Here is a 19,881-nt window from a genome sequence, read left to right on the forward strand (position 1 = left end):
ACTTTTCCATGCTTAAGCCTCTGATTCTTGATTGCAGCTCAGGTCATGGGCTCTGCACTCAGCACAGAATCTGCTTGTCCCTATCCCTCTGTTCCTCCAACTGAATTCTCTGTCTCTCCCAAATAAATAAAATATATTTTAAAATAAATACCTCATTTATATTTTATATATTGCCTTACTTATATTCCTTTATTTTATTTATTTATTACTTTTAAGCTTAATCTCTAAAAAAATGTCAGGACCTATCAAATCTGACTTAAGATATCTACTAATTAGTTTTAATATGTATGAACATATTGCTTCTCAAGATGAAAATTTAAAATGAAAAAATATTAAAATAACAATGAACAAACCAAAAATAAAATTAAGAAAGTAATTTGATTAAAAAGAATAAAATGCTTAGAAATAAATTTAAGAAAAAGATGCCAAACATACTCTGAAAACTACAAACATGATGGAAAGTAATTTTTAAAAAGCAAAATAAATGTAAATACATCCATGTTCATAGATCTGAAGACTTAATATTGTTAAGATAAGAATACTCTCCAAATTCATCTATAGATTCAGTGGGTCCCTATCAGAATCCCAGTTAGCTTCCTGGAAGAACTTAGAGAGCTGATTGAGAAATTAATACTGAAACTCAAGGGACACAAAATAGCCAAAACAATCTTGATATAGAAGAATGAAGTTGGAGAATTCACTCTTATTGATTTCCAAACTTACTATAAGGCAGCTATAAGCAAGAAAGTTTGGTATTAGAGTAGAATAGATATATAAATCAATGGAATAGAATTGAGAGTCCAAAAATAAACACATGTTCCTGTATCAATTGATTCTCAACACGGGTGACAAAGACATTTAATGAGGAAAGAACAGTCTTTTTGCAAATGATATTGAGACAGCTGGATATCCACATGCAAAAGAATGCAGTTGGACTCCTACCTATTCCATACAAAGATTATTTAAAAATAGATCAAATGCATACATGTAAGAGCACAAACTATAAAATTCATATAAGAAAACACAGGCAGAAGTCCATAATCATCAATTTAGTATTTTTTTTTAGATATGACACCCAAAAGAAACAGATAAATTGGAGCTTACCCAGAATAAGAAATAGAGAAATTGGAGCTTATACAGAGTAAGATGTCTGTGCTTCAAGAGACAGTACCAAGCAACTGGAAAGAAAACTTACAGGATGGGAGAAAAATTTGCAAATCGTATCTCTGATGAGAATTGTAGCTAAAATATCTAAAGAGCTCAAACCTCAGTAATAAAAAGACAAGTAACCTAAAACATGGGACAGAATGGCTAAAATTCAAAACACCAAGTGCTAACAAGGATGTGGAGCAATAGGAATTCTCTTTCACTGCTGGTGGAGTGCACATTGACACATCCACTTTGAGAGAGAACAATTGGCAGTTTCTTTTTTTTTTTAAATTTCCTCTGAGCCTGCTCATGATTTTTCAAATGAACGCGTGATATTTCACTTTGCTTTTCTTTCCTAGTGCAGCTCTACAGACATTTAAAGTAGCTCTGTTTATTTATTTTTTTAATTTTTATTTATTTATGATAGTCACACACAGAGAGAGAGAGAGGCAGAGACATAGGCAGAGGGAGAAGCAGGTTCCATGCACCGGGAGCCCGACGTGGGATTCGATTCCAGGTCTCTAGGATCGCGCCCTGGGCCAAAGGCAGGTGCTAAACCGCTGCACCACCCAGGGATCCCACAATTGGCAGTTTCTTGGAAGTTAAACATAGTCTTACCACACAATCTATTCTGTACTCCCGGGTATTTACTCCAGTGAGTTGAAAACATGTTTGGGCAAAAGCCTATGAATAAGTACTAGTAATTTCAAAAATTAGAAACCTCCAAAACACACTTCAATTGATGAACAGATAAATAAACTATCATACATCCATAAGCTGGAATAAAATGAGTTATCAAACCGTGAATAGGCATGAGGAAATTTTAAATGCATATTGCTAAGTGAAAGAAGCTATTCTGGGGGTGCCTGGGTAGCTCAGTCTGCTAAGTGTCTGCCTTCAGCTCTGGTCATGATTCCCAACACACTGGGATTAAGCCCCACCTCAGGCTCCCAGCTCAGCAGGGAACCTGTTTCTCCCTCTAACTCCAACTTGCCCCTCACCCCACTGCTTGTGTGCTCTTTCTCGTCCTCTCTCTCTAAGTGTCAAATAAATAAAATCTTTTTTTTTTTAAAGAAGCCATTCTGAAAATGCTACATACTATATGATTCCAAATATATGACACTCTGGAAAAGGCAAAACTACAGATAGCAAAAGATTGATGGCTGCCAGAGGTTCAGAGGGAGAGAGTAAAGGATGAAAAGGTGGAACATAGAGCATTTTTTAGGGCAGAAAAATACTCTGTAATGTAGCATGCATGAAATTATGCATTTACCAAAATGCATAAAACTATCCAACACAGTGTGAACTCTAAACTATGGACCTCTGTCCAATAACCATGAATTATGTTTCCCTAATTGTAACAAACATACTACATTAATGCAAGATACTAATAGGGCAAACTATCTGCAGGCTTAGAGGAGATATATGTGAACTTTCTGTATTTTTTGCTCCATTTTTTCTATAAACTTAAAACTCCTCTAAAAATCACCTATTAAGTTTTTTAAATGTGCAAAAGATATAAATAGACATTTCTCAGAAGAAGGTGTTCAAATAGTCAACAAATAATATAAAAATGCTAGGCATCATTAGTCATTGGAGAAATACAAATCAAAACTACAATGAGATTCCAGTACGTATCCATTAGGGTAGAAGAATAAACGAGTCCAATAAGACCAAGTGTTACACAGGTATAGAGAAGTCAGTACATTCATCCACTGCTGGTGGAAATGTAAAATACAATAGCCATTTTGTAAAACAGTCTAGTGGTTTGTCCAACAATCAAACAGAGTCATGATTTTGATCCCCTTCTAAGAGCTCCCCTTCTTTTTTTTTTTTTGTAATTTTTTTTTATTTTTTTATGATAGTCACAGAGAGAGAGAGAGAGAGAGAGGCAGGGACATAGGCAGAGGGAGAAGCAGGCTCCAAGCACCGGGAGCCCGACGTGGGATTCGATCCCGGGTCTACCAGGATCACGCCCTGGGCCAAAGGCAGGCGCTAAACCGCTGCGCCACCCAGGGATCCCGAGCTCCCCTTCTAGATGTATACTCAAGGGCCATCTAAATATATCTGCACATAAAAACTTGCACATGAATATTTGTAGCAACATTATTCATAATAATCAAAAGGTGGAAACAACCTATATTCCCGTCCACTGACAAAATGTGGTACATCCATATAATGGACTATCCTTTGGCTATAAAAAAGAAATGAAGAATTGATACGTAATACCAGACAGATTAACCTCAAAAACATTATATTACATGAAAGATGCCAGTCACAAAAGACCACATGTGATGTGATTTCATTCACATGAGGTCTACAAAAGGGAACTCTATAGAGACAAAAGCAGATTAGCGATTGCCTACGGGGTATTTAGAGAGAGATAACTAAAGTGGGAAAGGTATCTCTTCTGGGGTCACAAAAATGTTCTAACTTTGGTTGTGATGATGGCTGAACAACACTGAATATAATTTTAAAAACTGAATAGTACACTTTAAATGAGTAAATTGTATAAAATATCAATTATAGTATAGTAAAGCTCTTACAAATACACATATATACAGGATGACAAAAGATTACTTATGTTAACATAATGATTAATTAGCACAGACTCTAGCACATGATGATCCCATGTTCATAAATCAACTATGCCACTTACTAACTCTAGTAAGAAGTTATTTGGAAAATTAAAGTAGTACTAATTCTTTTCTCATTTATTCATGTATGTGTGTAGATGCACAAATGTACATGCATGGGATTCATTCATGCATGTGTGTAGATGCACAAATGAATAAAATAATCTACTCAAAACATATAAGACAATGTCCATACATAGTAAATTTCATGTATTTGCTTTAATGACGATACTAGTTATTCAACAGAGGAGTTTCTGAGTTTTAGAAACTAAACAACTTTTTACTGAGCCTCTTTTGAGAAGGTAGGAGGTGATATTAATAAATATCAAGCAAATTTTATATTATTGTAGAAGATAACTGCATATTGAGCAGGCATTTTGCAAAGCACTGGAGAAACTTGGAGACATTTTTTTTTAATTGTCTCAGTATCCTACTTTTGTTGTAAAGATATCCAAATAAGGCAAGTATTTCTCCTGAGTTCTCTAATTATTACTGAAAATAATCTTGGTAATGCAAGGCCAGTTTGGACTAGTTTTAAACTCACCAGGCAGAAAAGCTTCCCTTCTAGGTTATGTCTCCTTTAAATCTTCTCTCCTTTTTCCGGATATATATGTAGCACACTGGTACAACCAAAAAAACAATTTCAAAGAGTGGAAAGGTTGATCATAAGAAACCTAATAAAAGAGAATGAAAAAAATCCAAGTTGACCTGCTGTGTCTGGACACAACAGGATATCTCAGTAAGCACCGCCTTAATTCACCACACTGTCACCCGATAATGATGAAACCCCAACCCCTTACTATATTCTCTTCAACCTTGGTATCTTTGAATTCATTTTATTGCTTAGAAAAAAATACATCATGTCTGATATTATTGTCTTTGAATTGCCAAATTATTTATGATTAAACCATGAAAGCTATAGTCAGTCATAAAGGTCAGGCACAAACCTCAAAAGAAGGAAAATTAGAAATGAAGTGGAGATTTAATTCTTCAATTATTATTTTATGCCTCTCTATTGCATTACATGATGAATAAAAAGCAAATCAATATTTGAAAGTCTCTTCCCATAAACAAAGGAGACCTCAATAAAATTATACTAGCTAAATCTTCCTGCTCACAAAAGACTGATATGATTTTTAAATATATTTCAAAAAAGTAAAAATATGCTTTTTTGTGTCTGGTTTATTTTTTTTTACAAATAGGTAGTTAACTAGAAATTATCCTGTGACTTGCACATATAAAAGTTAAAACACATTAACCAATTTAAAAATATTTTTACATCTCAGTGAGCAAAATTTTGGAGAGCTATACAAATCTCTAAAACAGTGGTCATGAGTCTTAACTGGTGGTTGATAGGAGAGAATTATTAGAATTTTTAACAATCTGATTAAGATTGTGGACTCGCCCATTTGAAAAAACAAAAATCATATGCATGCACACCCAGCTGTGATATGGAGTGATATCTGCTACCCTAGCAGGTTGCCAAGTTCATTTCTATCTGCTGCCTCCTTTTTTACTGCCTTATGGCTCCATGTGTCTCTAGCAAAGCTTCCTGCTGGGTGGTGAACAAAGTATTGTAGAGAGAGAAATGCACTTCCTCAAATAGTGGAGGGCTGTTCTTTAATAGAATTTTTTTTTTTAAATAGAAGCTGAGCCCTCCATATTTTAATAAAAAATGTCATTTATTCTGTTGTTATTAGTTGCAGGCTAAATTGCTAATATATCATCCTGCATTTAAAGGTCTTAATGTTTTACTTTTATAGTGTGCATTAGTGCTGCTATGAGTTTGTGTTTTAAATAATCTGTGGGGGGCAGCCCTGGTGGCGCAGCGGTTTAGCGCCGCCTCCAGCCCAGGGCATGATCCTGGAGACCTGGGATCGAGTCCCACGTCAGGCTCTCTGTGTGTTGCCTGTTTCTCCCTCTGCTTGTGTCTCTGCCTCTCTCTCTCTCTCTCTCTCTCTCTCTCTGTCTCTATGAATAAATAAAATAAGTCCATTGCTTAAGGTAATATTTTCAAGAGGTAGTGGTGTATCAGGAAAACAGATACACAAAAGAATAGAAACTGGTTTGAGTCATTTACCATTTATGACCCAAGTAAACAGAGAAGAATCTTTTCTTCTAGTTACTAAGTTTCATCTCTAGAATGGATGTCATTTGCTTTTGTTCTTATTTGAGAAGGATAGAGACAGAGAGTGACCTCGGACATTAGATCAGAGAATTTCTGAATCTATTCTTCTTGGCAACATTTCTGTACCCTCTTCTTACAAAAACCACAGGTAAACATATGCGTAGAGGGGACTTTACTACTACTGAACTTTTATTTTGCTTTTTTCCTCCCTCTCTGTAGCCCAATTTTAATTGACTACTCCAATAACAGAGAAAAACTTGAACAAGGTAATTCATTCGGGGCTTAGGCCACTGGATGAGGCAACTTCTGGGTGGAATCATCCCAGGCTCTTCTGATGCATGAAGCATAGACAAATAAAAGAGAAAATTCTCAAAAGGACCAAACTCCAAGTAGGAATAAAAAAGAAGCTGTGCCTGTATTATGGTCTAATAAATATCCTTAATATTTGGTAGTTATATTCGTCCATATATTTGGAGATGAAATCAAAGGAAGTGAGTAATTGAGATCAACCTAGAATTTCCCCTAAGGTCAAATAAGTATATTTTATCTCATTAATATTAATGAGTTACTAATAATTAACTGGAGAGTATTAACTAGAATTATTATACCTTTCACGAATAGAGAATTACAGTTCCAGAAACCTCTACCCAGGCCTTTGTATTAATTTGGTAATAATGATACCAACACATTGGTCAGTAAAAACTCACATATCTCTTCTCTGTTATAATTAGAAGCTTCTCAATTAGTCTGACCTCAAGACCTCATATTTCAGTAGAGAAGTCAATCGATAAGTTTTTCTGATCTGAATTTTATACTGCTGTATTGTCCAATAAAACTCAAATGAAAGTTACATAATACCACAGCTTTGATCCAATGAAAATACGATAAGCCCTCACTATTTTTTTTAATATTTTTTTTCAATTTTTATTTATTTATGATAGTCACAGAGAGAGAGAGAGGCAGAGACACAGGCCGAGGGAGAAGCAGGCTCCATGCACCGGGAGCCCAACGTGGGACTCGATCCCGGGTCTCCAGGATCGCGCCCTGGGCCAAAGGCAGGCGCCAAACCGCTGCGCCACCCAGGGATCCCATTAAATCAATTACTTTTTTACAGAAAAAATAATGTCCCCAGAAAATAATCTCCAAAACAATTCCCTGGCTCTTCCTAAACTCTTTTACTATCCAGCAACCACAACAAATACAAGTCTCATGTGTCCCCTTTGGATGGCTAAATCACAATTCTCAATCCTATAGTCAAACAGTAAGCTACTGAGACTGCATCCAACTGCCAGGCTGGATTCTAAAGGAAAATATACATCAAGGATATAAGCATCGACAATAAAAGTCATTCCTTGTAAGGATGCTAGTAACAGTTGATGATTCCCAAGCCATTATATATTTCCCAGATTAGCATAAATTGTGCAGAATCTTTTTCTTCATGCTAGAGGTAAGCCTAAGTAAGGGAGAGTTTTCTTTAAACTTTTCCTCAAACCCACACTCTTAAAATCTTGATACACTACCCCCGCCCATGGATAAATATAAAGAATATAACTAGATAAAAATTCTACATAAATCTTAGGGCAGTAGGCTTGTGGTAGTGGTTGTCATTTTTCCCTCTAGTCACACAACTTCATTTTAAGTTTGGTTATGAAGGAATTGTCAGCCCCCTGGCCATACAGCAGCAACTGTGCAAAGAGATGTTGAGAGAGAGAGGTATCTTAGAAATCATATGCCAAGAAAAGAAATATGCTTCCAGCACCAGAACCTAATAAATACCCATTTGTTGACTGATGTACATTAGCGTTTCTCATCCACAGGTAAGAGATGAACAGTGGCATGGATGGAGCTTGTGTGCAGGTAACTAATCTTTCTCCTATGGAGACCTAACAGTGCTGTTATCAAATTAACATTTGGTTGTCAATGTCTGAGGACTTTATAATGGTTACTGAAAAATTCTTCCTTCTACTTCAAAATTCTGCCCATTAATTGTTGACAAATATTATTCATATCCACTGGGTAATGAGATGGATAATTCATCCCTCTCACTCATGTTTAAAGTTACGTTGCCCTAGAAAGCTTCTGAAATAAGCTTCAGTTAAAACATAGAGGGCTACAAGACAATTTATCCACCCTGCCTTTTTTCCTACAAGAAAATTAAAGTTTTAAAATCTGTTAAAAATATATGTCTACCTTCAATTTTTTTCATTCTGCTTCTTTCAAGCAAGATAATTAATTTTGGATTAGAGTATGGATGCCCTCTTCACCAGCTTTAGTTTGAAACATCTTCTAATATAATCGTTACTGGTTTAACTAAGGTTTTAACATTAACAAAATATTACTTGACAGACTTTTTGCATTTTTTTTTTGAGAGAAATTCTGACTTTCAAAGTTTTTCTTTTAAAGTGGGCACTTCATGGGGCACCAGGGTGGCTCAGTTGGTTAAGCGCCCAACTCTTGGTTTCTGCTCAGGTGGTAATCTCAGGGTTATGGGATTGAGCCCCAGGTTGGGCTCTGTGCTCGGCAGAAATTTTATGTGAGATTCTCTCCCTTTTCCTCTCCCTCTGCTCCTCCCCTACTTTCTCTCTCTCAAATAAATAAATACGTCTTTAAAAAGTAAAAAATAAAATGGATATTTCATAATGTCACCACAAAGACAGTAATGCTAACATAACAGAGCTAGACTTGTCTTCTTCTACTTTAGGTAGAAGGGGAAAAGAGAGTCATCCATACCCCATTTTTTTCCCCAGAGCATCACATCACAAGATTACAAAACAAACTAAACACTGAAATTACTTGTATGCAATTTTTACCAAGATACCTTATTTATTATAATTTGAATTTTAACAATGTGACATATTTTATGAACACATTAAAACAAATGACTTCTATTAATTAAAACAAAAATACTGTTCCTATAGCCAATGTACAAAGTGTGCCCCTATTTCACTTATATCCACAATAATATTACTCCCTCCTTGTTTTTTGAGGGTTTAATTTAGAAAACAGTGATCTTAATGCTCTTCTATTGCTCACTTTCTGTAGGTACACTAGCTCCATTATAAAACCATTTTAGCACTGTTAATTTGGATCTAAGATAGATTTAGATATAATATTTTCAAATTTATTTCAATCATACTCAACACAGCTGAGAATCAGGGTTAATCAACTCTCTAACATAACTGCGTGAAAGTCTGTATACTATGTACATAGAGTTCTTAGAGACTCTCAAAACCCCTATCGTACTTTCTTTGAAAAGCACTTAAATCTCATTCTCTTTGTTTTGGGAAAAACACAGAAAATCATATGCATTTTGCTCCATAGTCTTGATTTTTTTTTTCATCTTGCTCTAGAAGAAACTGCCTCCTCTCTCTTTAAATTGGTTTTCCCAATATAGCTTACTTATCTCAAGACTCATACACTCCATTGTGTCTTTCTTCAAGGCGCTCAAATGCACTTTGAATCATTTTAAAAAAATAGTTTTGGTATATGTGTCTTATATTTCTACTTAACTACCTCGTGTACTTTACCTCTTTTCTAGCTTGTAATTTCTTTGTGAAAAGAGAACTTCTTCTTCTAATTCCCCATATAGCCCTATGATGGACATCAGAGTGATGGAGTCAAATGAGGGATTCCTTCTAATAGTCCCTTAAAATTATGTGTACCTCCACTTTAAGTTATGTTGCTGTAAAGTTAATCATTCCTCAAAACTTTATTAGGCAACTTTCATTTACATAATACTGTTGGGATTGGTCTGGTCTCTCCTTATCAAGTTCTAAGTAAAAAAAAAAGTTTTAAAATAATGATAGGTATTTCTTTGATAAGTGATAGAGTCTATGAGATTTTTAGGATAAATTATCACAAGAATTCTAATTTGTAAGTATTAAGAAATAATGGGGCAGCCCGGGTGGCTCAGCGGTTTAGCGCCACCTTCAGTCCAGGGTGTGATCCTGGAGACCCAGGATCGAGTCCCACGTCTGCCTCCCTGCATGGAGCCTGTGTCCATGTTCCTCTGCCTGTGTCTCTGCCTCTCTCTCTCTCTCTGTGTCTCTCATGAATAAATAAGTAAAATCTTAAAAAAAAAGAATTAATTAGTATCTATAAATCTTATAATAAATCAGTATAAATTATAAACGTGTGTTTTTTGACACAATAATAAAACTATTCACCAATAATTATTAATGGTACTTAGAGATTCTTTTAACATTTTGGAAATTTACTTCAATAATCAAATACATCAGCTTTCCAGCTTGTATTTTAAAAGGCAATCAAAACAATTAAAAATATAGAGAAAACATTAATTATAGACAAATATTTGAATACTTATTTAAGTTCTAATTTTCCATGAAGATAAATTATAATTGCAAGTTGACAAGAATTATCTTTCTGTTAAATGTCTCACTGAACATGCATATTGCATTGTGCTTAAAGCAAACCCTACTAGGAACCCTCTAAAATATGTGCTTCTTCTTTAATAAGGTAGAATTTTATTTTAGGAGGAAACTCATGAAGGAGAGATTCCACTTTCCATTTTTTTTGTTGTGTCCACAAATTGTCTTCCTTTAACAAATATAGCCATCTTTATCAGTAATACATTTGTCTTAATTTTAGCCGCCTTCTTAATAAAAACATCTGGATAAGGAAGTACTAAGGAAGGCATACCTTCACCTGCAATGGCATTGCTTGAAAAATTGTCTCTAAAATGTCATTGATACCTCTAAAACATTGACTGTCTTCTGCCTGATGTGTGTTGAATTTGGTTTCAAATTGGAATCAGTTGCTTTTTAATCATGTCCTTGAATCTGTCACAGTAAACTGATGCAAAATTGTTTTGTTTACTCTTGCTCTCAAGCTCCTTCCTACAATCAGATAATAAGCATGATCTATTCTCATTCAGCACATTCTTTGCTTTTAATCAAACTAGCAGTTGATAATGTATAAGCTTTTTAAAATGATTTTTTGTTTCTGATTTTTGGATGCTAGACAGGGAATCAAATGATAAATTTGAAGTTAAGATGTAGAGTTTAATATAACCAGTAAAAAAAAAAAAATAGCTCCCACGATAAAGTTAGGAGGAAATCTCTAAGCATATATCCATTCTCATTAAGGACAAACATCACAGGGGGCTCCTGGATGGCTCAAGTCAGTTAACATCTGATTCTTGATGACATCTTGATCTCAGGGTTGTGAGTTCAAGCCCTGCATTGGGCTCCATGCTGGCCATGGGACCTACTTAAAAAGAAAAGGGTAAACATCACAGTAACTAGTGTATTCCCCTGTGATAGTGACAGTTGCTGTGTGCTTTAATCAAGCTGAAATTGGACAGGGATTCAGAAGTGTGGAAATAATTGAGTTTTCTCTATCTTCTGTATAGTGCTTACTATCCAATCCTTCGGCTTTTGCAGAAAATCTCTCTCTCTCTCTCTCTCTCTCTCTCTCTCTCTCTCCCCTCTCTCTGTTTCCGTCTCTCTTTTACCATCTGGCTCTTAAAGCATTAACACAATAACAGATACCCACATCTCTATCTTATTTTGTGCTACATTAGGTAGCTAAAAAGCCTTGGCTACTTAAAGGTTGATCATAGAAACAACAAATATATGCTTTTCTGTTTCACAAAACAGAAATTAAAAGTGAGTGACAAATAAAGGTTAGCCCAAATGACTCAAAAAGAGTAATAAGATTTGGGAGGAAAAATAAAGGCTGTCTGCAACATTTTAACATCCATAGATATTATGGAAAAGTTTGAATCCCATACTTATTTATAAAGATTTTGTTGTTGTTGTTGTTGTTACCAAAGTCCTTAATTTTAAGACATAAAAGCTCACTGTGGCTATCTAAGCAGAAATAGAATTTATTGGAACATACAAAATAACTAAGAGAATCAGACAAGTGAATTGGGCAGAAACCATGGAAACAAGGTAGGAGAGAAAAACAAGAAACAGAACAACCTGGCCAACATTTAACACTACCCTAACTTCAGGACATCATTAATACTGTTTGCGCAAATGAAACCTAAGCATGCCTTTCCTTTTGCCTCACTTGCTCTGGGAAGGCATCGCCTGGCCCTGTCTAGGTCATGTTTCTAACCTCTGGATAAGACAGTAAAAATATTTACAGATCACCTTAGCTTTTGTGTTGGAAAGTATAAAGCATGCACTGTGGAACAGCACAGAGCAATGATGGATTGTCAGAATAATCATTTTAGTAAGTTTACATAAAAATAAAGTTTTTGAAAATTTCTTAGACATTAATCACTCTTTTTATTTTTTATTTTTTTATATTTTATTTATTTATTCATGAGAAACACAGAGAGGCAGAGGGAGAAGCAGGCTCCCTGTGGAAAGCCCAATACAGGACTCCATCCCAGTGGACTCCATCCCGGTGGACTCCATCCCAGGATCACAACCTGAGCCAAAGGCAGATGCTCAACCACTGAGCCAACCAAGTGCCCCAATCATTCTTTTTTAATCACCCCTTGAAACAGACTATGGAAGTGAGTGTCATTTGTCCCAGATAAATCCACAAAGTGGATTCTAGAAAACACACCTTAAAGGAAGAATATAGTCAACATTTGTAATAGTGACTACAACACACTCTATCCTCATTTTGGTTTCACTTTCAGGCCAGCAAATAGTCTCTTCTCTGTGATTCTGAAAGTTTATTCATCTCAACTCATTGTCAGCAATTGATTTTTTAATTTAAAGCATATCTTGTTAAAATGAATGAATGAATGAATGAATGAATGAACAAATAAATAAAAAGAGTGTAAGGAATACTCTGTTAGCTAGTCCTAATTGTCTCTTTAGAGCTAGAGAATCTTGAGCATTGCCTCTTGACCAAGTTTTTGCTCTTTCAACCTAGGATGAACTATCTACGGTGTTTCTCAAATAATTGTTTCTTAGTCATCTGCCTGGATAAACACTTATTGAATGATGTTGTCCAGAATCCATTTTATTTGATTAATGCAGAAGAACTATATCATTTTGGAAAATTGATATATGTAAGACAAAAGATTTGAATTGATGCAAATTTTAATTTGAGTTACTCCTTTGCTTATTTTCCCTCTACTTTGTAAAGCAAAAACTCTGATCTAGAAACTAATATTGAAGAATAGAATTAAAATATGCTCCTTATATTAACCAGATACTGTTCTTAATACTGTCATTTATCTTTTCTGTGACCGAGGTCAAATCACTTAACCTTGCAGTATCTGAAGGTTGCTGTAATCTGTTTTCCTAACCAATCTCTTTAGAACATTGTGTAGTACTGGTAAATGCTTTTGAGATAGAAATGCATTAATGCTATTGCAAAGAGCAATGAAGGAAAATCAGAAGCCTTAACTCCACCTAGGTGTTTATGTTTATGACAGAAAAAAAACAGAGTAATGAATAACTAAACAACCTCAGAATTATTTATAAAATAAAATAGTAATAATCCCCATGGTAAAATGTATACAGCTTTAAGATGTAAAACTCAAGTAATTATAAAACGATATGATCAAACAAATATCATCAGTGTATTCTTCAGTGTTTCTGTAAAAGTGAAGTTTTGCTATATAATTCCTAAGTGCCAATCACTACGTGGTTCCCAAATAAGAATTCTAAAATATGTCAAAGTTTATTACTATATATTTTCCAAGTGATCTGAATAACTTTAAAATTCCATTTTATCCATTGGCTTTTATGTTATAGCTATTTGGGTGGTGTGTGTGTGTGTGTGTGTGTGTGTGTGTGTGTGTGTGACTGATCCAGGGATCATAAAAATCACCTTTAATTGTTCAGTCTGCTTAGAGTTAATACCAGACCAGAATACATAAATACACAAAATCATGTAACTCTCTGGGCCCATTAACTACGTCCCATGCTGTATTTCATGTTATAGTTATTTTATGTAGTATATCTACATACATCAGAAACCCCACAAGAGGTGCATTTGAGTGGCTTAGTCGGTTAAGCATCTATCTTCAACTCAAGTCATGATTCCAAGGATCCTTGGTCCTGAGATCAAGCCCTGCATCCCTGCATCAGGCTCCCTGCTCCACTAATGCTCCAATGACTATGGTTGCCTTGAAGTCTGATTTTTAGTTTTTCAGCAGAGAAAGACAGAATCTCTGTCTCTCTGTCTCTTTGTCCCTCTCTACGCCCCCCTTGCACCCGTGTGTGTGTGTGTGTGTGTGTTTCAAAGTTTACGCTATCCCTCATTTTGGCATGTTGGGCCTAACCTCCGGGTAAAAGCTATGAAAATAGAGATATCTAAATCTTATCAAATTTGTACCAAATTGGGTTAGGCTTGTCAGAATCTGATTAGCCTATCTATTGCAATTATTGTATTAATCTCCATTAATTTTCGCTGTTAAAACATCCTGAAACTTTGTAGTGTTGATTGGTGCAATGCTATTTTATGTGTACTTTCTAGATTTTAATTCAGTTACAAATGTTTCTGTGTATTTATTTACTGACTGCATTTACTGAACATTGTTCTCATTTTACTGCTGATTTCAGATCACTAATAATGTTATTTTAATTTTTATTCAAAAGCTCTTGAATGCTTTATTATAATTACTAAATTATAAATTATATATATATACACACATTAATACTTTTTTATTTGCGAGTCACTTTTTTGATTTCATTTATTTATACATAAATGCATACTATGTATTCTAAATACTATAGTCTTAAATACAGTTTACTACTTAACCCAAAATTTCCTCTTTCATTACATTTCAAAAAAGTAAACTTTATTTTTAATTATTTACTCTTCCAGGTAAAACTCATAGCTAGTTTTTTTTTTCTGGTTCCTAAAACAAATTCCATTATAATAATGATTCAAAAATACTACAAATATAAACATAACTTGGAAGAATTGGCAACCTTACTGCTCACTACTTCTGATTAGAGCCACTTAGATCTTCTTAATTATTTAACTCTTATTTTGCTTGGGTTTAAATTATTAAATTTTATGAGAAATATTTCTTATAAGAATTGTGTATTTTCTTTAATAGTGGATATTTATTTTTATATATTATTTTGAAAGTAATTCTTGATATTTTGCAAGAAGTTTAATATATTTTATGTTAAAAGATCTTTATTATTATAAAATGTTTATACTGTATGTGTGGTATGTATGCACTGTAATGTTTTACTGTATATGTGGTACAGTAAATAATTATGGAATATTTTCTTCCTACTCTATCTCTCTCAGTTAACTATAGTAGTTAACAGTGCTATCCTATTCATATACCTGTTTTTAGAAATAATAAATTTTGGATGACAAATAATTGTTCAGAGGGCTACCTGATTTAATCTCAACCAGCAGATAGTCTTCAGGGAATACAAATTAAGTCATAGAAACTCTGATAAGTTCTTTTGATGGCTCTTACAGCATAAAGAACATTAAGTATTATATATGGTATGGTGTTTGAAAGGCAGGATGACTTATCTAGGCAAAAAAGAACTAGGGAATGTATCTACATTTTTTTATCACTATCATCTGATCTATTGTGATTTCTAGGTGAATATGTCAATGAGAAGTCAGGTTTAAGAAAAATCCAATATAAACGTTTATTCATATAATTTTACCTAATTCAATTTAATTAACAATAAACATTATAAACAGATATTCCTGTAGGAAATTTCAGTAACGTATAAGGGCTTACTTCCCTACAGAATAAGAAAATTCATGTGTTTTTTGACAAATATAAAAAATATAGAACCAAAATCTGATTCTATCTCCAAGGTTTAGCCAAAGAAAGTGTTGTCACACACCATCAATGATGACATCCACATCAAAAACTCAAAAGTGGGTAGGGGTGACTGCATGACGGGCACAGAGGGGGGCACTTGATGGGACGAGCACTAGGTATTATGCTATATGTTGGCAAATTGAACTCCAATAATAAAAAAAAAAAACTCAAAAGCATCATCTTTACTGAAGAAATCTGATCTCTCTATGATGGGAGTTAGTATCCTGTTGTGGCAAGTAGATTTGTAGCAATTTCCCCTAGACCTTTGCAAGAATGTGTAGTAGAGCAAACTGCAAACATTGTGCTCTTCACAGAAATGGTGTGCATGAGAGAGTCACCTCCACCAGGCCCCTATGAATCATCAAGCATCAGAAATATTCTGCCCTTTCACTCTGAAGCTCCAGGAAGAGCATGATCAGCATTTGAATTGTTAGGAATAAACTCTAAAAATGTCATTTCTAGAATATATTTCATGAAAGTTGTGTATAGTTTTAAACATTGAAAAAGAGAGCAGTGCTTGCTTTTCCCCCAGCTGTGCTACTGAGTGATTTCTTCATTCTAATTTTCATAACCAAATTTGCAAACGCTTAAATTTCACTGCTTAAAACATTTTCTTTTTTTTTTTTTAAGATTTTATTTATTTATTCATGAGAGACACACAGAGAGAGAGGCAGAGACACAGGCAGAGGGAGAAGCAGGCTCCATGCAGGGAGCCTGATGTGGGACTTGATCCCGGTACCACAGGATCACACCCTGGACTGAAGGCGGCGCTTAAACCGCTGAGCCACCGGGGCTTCCCTTAAAACATTTTCTTGTGTATTTTGAAGACTTTCAAATCTAAGTATTGTTATATCTTGAGAAAAGGTGGCTTCAGGTGGAGTAATTTTTCACTTTTCATATTGTTGGCCTTTGCTTCTCTTCTAGTCATTCCTCCCCAGAATTAGGGAATTTACCTGATTCCAAAAACTTTGCCTAGTATTGAAGTGCCACCCTTGTTTGACATCCCAGCACTGCTGCCACGGCCTTTGAATTTAAAAGCCATTACTAAAAGTCAGGAATTTCAATCAGCCTGGTGACCAGTTATCAGTTTGACCCTTACCCCTGCAATTTATTTGATGCTTTGAGATTTGTTACAATTTCCTTTTTTTACTTCATGTAACATCTCACAACTTTCTTGCCATCTGTAGGGTAGGATTTCATACTTTGTGATTCCCTTCAATTTGCAATCATCTGTCATATATATAAAAAAATTATGTGTATGAATTTTAAACAATTTGCTTTATCTCAATTCTTTTGTTTATTTTTACAGTCTTAATTTTTTTTCAGTTATAAAAATATATACCCACTTAAAAAAGAAAATATAATGAAGGAAGAACAAAGATTTTCTGGACTCCAGCAAGGGTCAGGTGTGCCAGTGGAGCTCACAGCTTGCTCTGAAAAGTTAGCAGTTTAAGAAGCATTGAGATGCTCTAGGAACAGCTCTCTTTTGGTTACTTCCTAACCAAAGGTGAGGTGGAGGGGGATTGATGGTCATCCCATTTTGAAATTTCTGAAGTCATTCTCTAAATCATTCAGGGGTATCAGGATCCTCCCGAGTCTTTAGTTTTATGTTTTCACTATAATGTTCCAGGTTTTCTAGGGTTGGGAAGCTGTCCTGGTTGTCCGCAAACTTCCTCTAGGCTGCTCATGACAGCTATTGTGATCCTGGAAGCCTGCCTATGTCTCAGTCTCAGCTGACGCTTACAGTGGCAGTGGAAGTACAGGCAGAAAACAAAGATCTGAAGGCTCTGGTGCGGGTGGTCTTGGACAAATGCAACCAGTTCCCAGGCACAGGTTGAGTAGGGGCTCCATGTGACACCACAAGTGATTTTGAATCTCTGGGATCTGTCCAGTTGCAATGAATTGACCTTGTCAGTAGATCAAATTTCTCTACGGTGCTTTTTCTTGTTTTGAAGGCAATCTTTGGCAATTATGGGCTTCAGTTGGTAGCACAAGTAGGTTTTGAACACTGATTAAGACCTCTCTTACACATTTTATTTTTATTTCTGTTCTTCTTTGAACATTTCTGTCAGATTGTAAAAAGGAAAGGGGGAATTAAAGCTTGCTCTTTCCTATGTTGACATCTTGCTTAAAATCTTCCAAATTCATACATTTAATCATAAATATCCAAATAAAAATATATATGTATATTACCTTTAACTTTAGACTATCAAAGATTTATGTTTGAGATTTAATTATTCTTTGAAATATGAAGCTTAGGATAATTTTCTTTGGAAGAAATAAAGCCAACCCTTTATTTGATGAAGATTCATACTCAACTGAATTGCTGAAATAAACATGACTCTTATGGTAATTAGACTATAATGCTGTCGTTTGTATAAATAAATAAGTAGTATGATAATTCTGTTGGCTGGCCTTCCTTACCAATTGCTTGGATGAACAAAGTGCAGAATGATTTCTCTGATCTACTTCATCGAGGGGCGTAGGAACTAAGGTTTTGATAGGGGAGCTGAGGAAGATGTCAGCTAGTTATTATAATGAATTTACAAGGTCTATAGGTAAAATTTTCAGTGCTTAATGGGAAGAAGAACCATAGGACTTACAATTTTGTGTCTCTCATGAGCTACCCTATCACTTATGTATCTCTGGATGCTCTCTGGTGGGAGGGGTCTCATGGGCCCCTTTCAGTGCTACTGTGGGATCTCCCAGAAGAGCTGGACTTAGGGCTATGGGGGTGGTGAGGATGGGGGCAGCACAGTTGAGGGAGAGGGAGTAGGAGGAAATAGCATTTTGCCTAGGAATTGAGGTGGGTTGCTCATGCCCTACTCCCCCTGAGGAAGATGGGAATATTGGGTGCCAGTATTAATTCCCAGCACCGGGGGAGGCCAGCAGACTGGGAAATGAATGAGCCACCCAAGTCAACTGAGGGCAACTGTATCTTCCCAGGTGTCTGGACATTAAGCCCAACATAGCATCGGTGCTGATCTCTGCAAGAGCAAGGAGACCTGGGTTGGAGTAAGGGAACTTGCCTCTTGTTCTGGGATGCTGTAGGGAGTGGTCCAGACAGAGGAAACCTGAAAAAAAGCATAGGGACCGGCAATTGCAGGATATGAGCCATAGTCTTGAAGGGGCTGGAACAAATAGCCAGAGGGAATGAGAGGGAACCAGGGGCCAGCTGATGGCTGAAGCAAGACTTTGGTCTTTTGGCTCTCCATGTGATGGAGAGTCACGGAATGTTTATAAGCTGGAGAAGGAGAGATGGGTTAAGTTAGACTAGGATCTGAAGATGTGTTTAGGAATGCCTGGCAAGTTCAGATGAAACATGGAGACTGGCAAAACGCAGAATGGTAGTCTGAAAAGGGCAGCTATACTGTCAGTCCCAAAATACTCTGGGCAAAGTGAGGATACACAGACCAAAGTGTCTGGTGAACCAACTAGCCCATTCCAGAGAGAGGAAGGGTATAGGGCAAGTCTAACATTCCCAGCTTTAGGAGTTCAAATATAACTTCTTTTGAGTATACAACAAAGTTACCATTTTCATGGTTTTTTAAAAATCAGTTTAATAAAATCAGATTGTGTTGAATATTTTTAAAGTGATATTTTATATCACACCTTTAATAATGACTATGTACTGATACTTGAATTTTCCTATACTTTACATTTATTTGATATTTCAATGATCTTATTGCTATTTTAGCATGTAGACCTTTGCTTTGCAAGGCTCTGACATGCCTGAATTTTAGTTATTACAGTCTATTTAAATAATACCAGTTCTCTAATAATGGGTTCAATTTTAAATTACTCGGTTATGGGATCCCTGGGTGGCGCAGCGGTTTGGTGCCTGCCTTTGGCCCAGGGCGCGATCCTGGAGACCCGGGATCGAATCCCACGTCAGGCTCCCGGTGCATGGAGCCTGCTTCTCCCTCTGCCTGTGTCTCTGCACCTCTCTCTCTCTCTGTGACTATCATAAATAAATAAAAATTAAAAAAAATAAATTACTCGGTTATATCAACTGTGAATAATTACATAACGTAGAAACATGCTGCTAGCTCCTCTATCCACAAATCATTTCATAAATAATAGATGCACATGATGATCAGTAAGCAATCACGTGACTTTTTTCAGACTCTGTCAGAGATTGGTCACTGCACACCTGTTATTCAATTCACCTAAAAGCATAAAAGTGTGTAGTTGTATTGCCATCTTATCTCCCAGGGGTATTTTAC

At 35.6% G+C, this 19,881-nt stretch overlaps 1 long non-coding RNA gene and 1 pseudogene across 9 annotated transcripts in view; one reads left to right on the forward strand and one right to left on the reverse strand.

The window, feature by feature from the left end:
* Positions 1-19,881, forward strand: part of LOC144287854 (uncharacterized) — a 353,649-nt gene that overhangs the window by 263,874 nt on the left and 69,894 nt on the right. The window lies entirely within an intron of this gene.
* On the reverse strand, positions 17,186-18,870 carry LOC144287603 (DNA dC->dU-editing enzyme APOBEC-3H pseudogene; annotated as a pseudogene).

The sequence above is a fragment of the Canis aureus genome, chromosome 17, assembly GCF_053574225.1.
Source record: "Canis aureus isolate CA01 chromosome 17, VMU_Caureus_v.1.0, whole genome shotgun sequence".
NCBI classification, from domain to species: Eukaryota; Metazoa; Chordata; class Mammalia; order Carnivora; family Canidae; genus Canis; species Canis aureus.